Here is a 6,617-nt window from a genome sequence, read left to right as displayed (position 1 = left end):
GCATCGTCAAATCTTGTTTTTAAAAGTGTGCGTAGAACTTTCTCGGATTGGGGTGAGATTTGACATGCGGTGGTATTTTTATTTAGGTAGGCCGCCTGTCAAGTTTCGTCGCAATCGGAGTCCGTCTGGTACCCGAACGGTTGACCGTAGCGGCACCGTATTCGGTCGACCGTCGGACGGTTGTCGGTGTTTTTATAATATGTTGCCGGGTGCCCGTTTTCCCTCTCATCTCTGCCTAGCCCCTCTACATAGTGCATCGACCCTACACATAGCCCAGTTCGAAAACCTCCCGAAACCCGGACCGGGCGGCCGTAACCGTTGGGTCCGGATCAACCCCGTAATACCCCAAACCATCATCGGTTTGTCAATTGGTTTTCCTAACCTATTGTTTTTTGTCGTCCAATCTAGATCGGAGGGCTGTAATTAGACCTCATATAGACCCTAGACTATAAATAGAGGTCCAACCCTAAATTCTAGGAGAGTTGTCCCATCCCATCACCACCGCCGCCCTCTCCTTTTCCTCCTCGTGTTCAGCACCGAGCCAATCAACAATTCTTCAGATCCAAACAGCCACAGCCATCCCCACCCGATCTGGACCACCAGATCTTAGATCCAACGCCCAAGGGCGCACCCCGCTCGCCCCGCAGCCGTTCCCATGATCCCGATCTGGATCGGAAGCGTGAGCTCCCTCTGCTGCCGCTCGACCCTGCCGCTGCCTCGCCGCCTCTGGTCCGGTCGTCGGCGCCGGAACGCCCTCAGAGGGCCGCAGCCAAGCTCCCGTGCGCGCCTTCGCCCCTCGTGTCTTATTCTCCACGGAGCGAGACCCCGCCATGGTCGTGGCCGTTTTCTCCCCGCCCCCCCCCCCCCGTCGTGTGGTTTTCTCCTCCCCCCTCGTTTCTCTCTCTCCCGTGACCTTTCTCCTCTCTGGAAGCAGCTGCAGGGGACGACCATGGCTGTCTAGGAGTTCCGCCCCGCCGCCAATAGGTGTCCTCGTCGCCCTCTGGTGCCGGGAAGCCCCGGATCCGGTAGCCCTCGTCCCGATCTACCCATTCCCGGTTGAAACTCGCCGGCAGGGCCCGTCCCCGTCGTGCCCTTGGCCGTTCACCATCGGCCTGACTTCGTAGCTCCACCAACCGACAGATCTGGCCACAGGTGAGCCTCCGTGCCGCGCCATATAGTTGTACAAAACGAATCTGTGTTAGGATAGAACCTCCCTCGTAGTCCAACTGGCAAGGAAGGAGATGCTCATCCAAGAGGTCTCGGGTTCGAAACACCACGACTGCACATTCTTTTTCTGCATTTTCTCCTTCGAGGATGAGCTGGTGTTGCCGTTTCATTTAGTTTATAAGCCCGTTTCATTTAGTTTATAAGCCCAGTTATTTCGTGTGCAAGTAGGCAGCCCAGCTGGTTAGCGGCAGGCCTTTGTATCTAGGAGGTTGTAGGATCAAACCCATGGGTGCCTTATTCTTTTTGCTGGCTGTGTTTTTTTCTCTCTTGCCCACAGCTGTCTTGGGCCGATTTCAGCCCCGGGCCACTGCACAATAGTGCAATTCGGTCCACTGTGTTTTTTCTTTAATATCGTGTGATTGTCCAATTTCTAGGGTCTTTGCTAATTTCAGGAAAGGCATTGTTTTTCAAACGAGCGTAGTTTCTAATCCGTGTATCGGTTCGAAGTTATTCAAATTTGTAGCTTTACTAGAATTTCACGTAGGTTAATAATTTCCAACTCTCATGCATAATTAGATCTGTTTAGTGTGTTGTTTGCATCGGTTTGCATGCCTTCGTGTTAAAAACGGTTTAGATCGTAACTATTTGTGCGTAGCTCCATTGGAGATGTGCCATATATGTAAATGGTGCAGAACGACGAGTAGAATCACGAGAACCACTTTGCCTTTCCGTTTAACAAACCTAAAATGTGATTAGGACAAATCTGGACAAAATTGTAATTTAACACATGGGGTCATTTCGGAGATGCTATATGTTGTTTCCGGTCTCATTTAAAATGCCTAGATAGGTAGTTTAATTTGTGCTTCACCCCTTGCCATGTTAACAACATTTTAAATATTGCCGTGTAAATTAACAGGAGTGAACTGAACAATTAAATGTGGAGTTTCGTCGATATGCAACCCGTTGCATATCGAGCTTCACTTAATGTGTAGTGTTTGATTGTTGTGATTGTCATGCCTTGCATTAGACCGTTCATGCATCATGTGTGTCTTGCATCGTGTGATGTATATCGTGTGTTGATGCTTGTTTCCGGTTTCCTCCGTCTCGATAGAGTTCCGCAGGTGTGTCGGATGTGAGGACCGTTCGACTACGTCGGTTCGTCTGCTTCACGGAGTCACTCTTCTTCCAAACGGGATCTCAGGCAAGATGATCATTTCCCCAGATACCATTACTATCATTGCCATGCTAGTTTTTTCGCTGCTATCGATTATGTCTCGTTGCCTACCACATGTGAAATATCAGCCTCTCTACAATGCCATGAAACCTTCAACCTGTTCAACCTAGCAAACCACTGATTGGCTATGTTACTGCTTGCTTAACCATGTTGATAGCGTTGCTAGTTGCAGGTGCAGATGCTTCCATGTGAAAACATGGGTTCCTTGTCATATCACCATATTAAATGCTATTTAATTTAATGCACCTATATACTTTGTAAAAGGTGGAAGGCTCGGCCTTTCTAGCCTGGTGTTTTGTTCCACCTTTGCCCCCTTAGTTTCGGCTACCGGTGTTATGTTCCATAAATGAGCGCTCCTAACACGATCGGGGTTGTTATGGGGACCCCCTTGATAATTCGTTTTAGTTTAAAGCTGGTCTGGCAAGGCCCAACATTGGTTTTACATTTGCCCAACATAATAATTTTGTTAACACTGAAATGCATAGGGAGTTAGCGCTACCCGAGGAGTAATTTTACATAAACAGGAGGGGCCAGTGCTGATGGTGTTGGTCCCAAACGGTCTGCCTGCGGGGCCACCGCGAGGAAACTCGAGGTTTGGCACCCGTAGCTAGTTCCATCTGTCGTGTCCTGAGAACGAGATACGCGGCTCCTATCGGCTTCGTCGACACGTCGGGCGGCCTTGCTGGATTAGTTTTACCTTTGACGAGATATCTTGTGCATCGGGATTCCGGTGATGCTTTGGGTAATCTCAGAGTTGAGGTTTTCCACTAGGGAATCCGACGAGATCGCGAGCTTCGTGATTGAGGATTTCTATGTGGCTTGTGGTAATTTGTAATGGACTAGTTGGAGCACCCCTGCAGGGTTAAATCTTTCGGAAAACCGTGCCCGCGGTTATGTGGCAACGTGGAAGCTTTGTTTAACACTGGTTCTAGATAACTTGAAGTTAACTTAACTAAAACACGCCAACTGTGTGCGTAACCGTGACTATCTCTTTCGTGAGTTTCTTCTCCGATCGAGGACACGGTGGGGTTATGTATGACGTAGGTAGGTGTTCAGGATCATTCATTTGATCATTAGTAGACACTTCCGTTATGCGTAGATCTTCCCCCTCTTGTTTCTTGTACACGTAAGTTTAGCCACCAAATATATGCTTAGCCGCTGCTACAACCTCACCACTTAACCATGCCTCACCCATTAAGCTTTGCTAGTCTTGATACCTTTGGAAATGAGATTGTTGAGTCCCGTGTGGCTCACAGATTACTACAACACCAGTTGCAGGTACAGGTAAAGGTTACTTAACGCGAGCGCGTTGGTTGTTCATTTGGAGTTGCCTCTTCTTCTTCTTCTTCTTCTTCATCAATCTAGGATGGGTTCCAGGCCGGCAGCCTGGGATAGCAAGGATGGACGTCGTTTTTATTTTTCTCGTTTGTTTTCGTCCGTAGTCGGACCCTGCTCTTACTCTTGATGATTATGTAATGTACTGATGTGACTCTGATGTAGCTTGTGGCGAGTGTAAGCCAACTCTGTATATATATCTCTTCTTTTCAGTACATGTACTTGTAACGATATCCATTCTTGCGACACGATGAGATGCGCTTCTATCCTTGACGAGGCCTTCGTGCCAAATTGAGGATAGGGTCGCATCTTGGGCGTGACAACCCTCTGCCCTCTTCTTCTCAGCTTCAAGGGCGAGACGATTGGCCTCGGATGGTGAAGACATGGCGATAACGAGGGCGACGCGGATGTAGACGAAGCAGATGGACGGAGGCGAGCAGTCGCGTGATCGCTCCGCAAAAACCTAATCGCCCCTCTCCCGTACAGGAACCGGAGAGGCGGGGTTTCGGAGGCCTGCTCTCCCGTCGACCGTGTACGCGGTAAACGGGACAGAGTCGCCGGCGGCAGCAGCAGCAAAAGGAACGAACGCGTGAGGCAGATGTGATCTGATTCTCGTGACGGCTAGGGTAGGCGTTAGCCTGCTTATAAGGGCGGCTGGGCGGAGAGACGTGGACCGAACCCACGTCCGAGTCGGTAACAGCCCACGATCCGACAAAAATAAGCGCGTAGGTATAAGCTTTGCTCATTCTCGCAAGGCAAGGCAAGGGGGGCGAGGCGGGTGGCCGAGGAGGAGTGCGCGAGGGCACCTTCTCTTCTCACCCTCCAATAGCATGTGGAAGAGAGACCCTTATAAAGGGGTCCAATTTCTTCTCCACTAGCGGGATGGGACTAAACTTCCCACCACCTTGTCATGCCACCACCTACATGGGCCCTTGGAGATTTTTCTAAAATTCATTAATGGGCCTAAGGCCCACTACTAATTTCAACACGGACGTGGTACCCGACACTTCAGATTGAGCACTGAAGGCTGCACACCATGACTCATGCCAGATCAAAGGTATAGTATCATAGATTACAACTCATGTCTACGCTATCACAAGTTAATACCTTACAAGATTTGTATAATCTGGTGGACCCTAATTATTGTTTGTCATATGGATTAGAAACATCAAACTCGATGGTCTATACACAACAGTTTCGCCCCAAAATTTTCATCTATAGCGTCAATCTACTACCGATCAAATATTTTGGCACAAGTAGAATTATGGAACAAACTGGAATCAAAAGCACCTCATATGAGAGATTATTTAACAGTTCCTTTCTTTTAGGTTTATGAGCTACACTCAAAGTAATAGGAATCTATTTTTTCTGTTTGTCAAATACTCCCTCCTCTTGTATGGTCATTGAATGAAAATAAACCCTCTTATGCTATCATTGTCTTCTTCGGCATCCCCCCTCCCCCCCCCCCCCTCCCTCCCTATGCTAAAATCCTGGCTCCGCCCCTGGATGCATGCAGAGCATCTGGCCCGGATGCGGGCGGAGCACGACACAAGGATAGCCTCAGAGCAGGAGGCATGGATAACGTCCGACGAGTAATCCGGCCAACCATTGAGGTATCCATCATGCTCGGCCATTAATTGTCATTTTGGCATGTCTAGATTGTTAAATTATAATTTGTTTTGCTTTTGTTTTGAACTGATGAATTTACACAATTTGTATTAGATTGTTGACGTGCATGAATTGCATGAATTTAAGATTTCATGTTTAAAATATATGGATGTACGACAGTGTTATATGAGGGACTATCCGATGCTATCTACGGACACGCTCGAATGCACTCATGGATATATAAGGGACGGATTTGCCAAATCCGACTATAGATGTTCTAAGACATGGCCTCATCAGTGGAGCATGGTATATATAGCTCTTGCCGTATCAATCTCCGTACGCCAGGTCCAGTTAAGGCTTCTGGATTTCTGGTTTCGATCCATGGCAAGCATGAACATGGTTATACCAGAATTCATTACACACGGTTACCGGTTTGGGATTCGTTGCGAAAACAATTGTGTACCTCACATCGATATATTTTATGTTTGTCTAGCTTTTGGTTTCTATATCTTGAAAGAGTTGAATGTTGTAGCTACACTAAAGATTTATACGAGTGATATATACGTATTACTTCAAGCTGAATAAAGAGAAACGAACTTGCCATCAATGAGGCAATTTATAAGAAAAAAGTATGATTTTGATCGTTCAAATTTTTCACAGGTATAGACTTGGTCCCTTATGGTTTTTTGGTATACATTTGGTCTTTCAAGTCTTAAATGGAACAAGGTTGGTCCAAAATCAGATTTTAAACACGTTGACCGGGTTTAACCATGTTGATCAAATTTGACCAATGAACGTAAATTCAAAAAACAATTGTGACAACCAATATGTCTGAATGCACTAGGTGCGTGTAAATTTTTGTTGTCAAATAACGCGGAACTCTAGAAAAAGAAAGACTAATTTTGGCATTATTGTGTTCATCGGTCAAACCTGTTCAACATGGTCAAATCTAATAAAAATGGTCAAATATAGTCAAACCTGGTCAACGTGCTTGAAATATGATTTTGGACCAAATTTATCCGGTTTTGAGACTTGAAGGACTAAATATATGAAAAAAGCTTGAGGGACCCAGTCTATACTTTTGAGAAATTTTAGGGACCAAAAACATATTTTTCACAATTTATAATGCAACAATTTGACTATGACATGGTTTGTGAAAAGGATTAAGAATAGCAGAACTGAAGAATGAGTCCAGCAACCTAGATTCCTGTTCACAAAATATATTCTGCATGTACCAAATAATGGCAGCCTAAGAGCAACTCCAACAGACGGC

Source organism: Hordeum vulgare, chromosome 2H (genome assembly GCF_904849725.1).
Source record: "Hordeum vulgare subsp. vulgare chromosome 2H, MorexV3_pseudomolecules_assembly, whole genome shotgun sequence".
Taxonomy (NCBI): Eukaryota; Viridiplantae; Streptophyta; class Magnoliopsida; order Poales; family Poaceae; genus Hordeum; species Hordeum vulgare.
Note: the sequence above shows the minus strand (reverse complement) of the source record.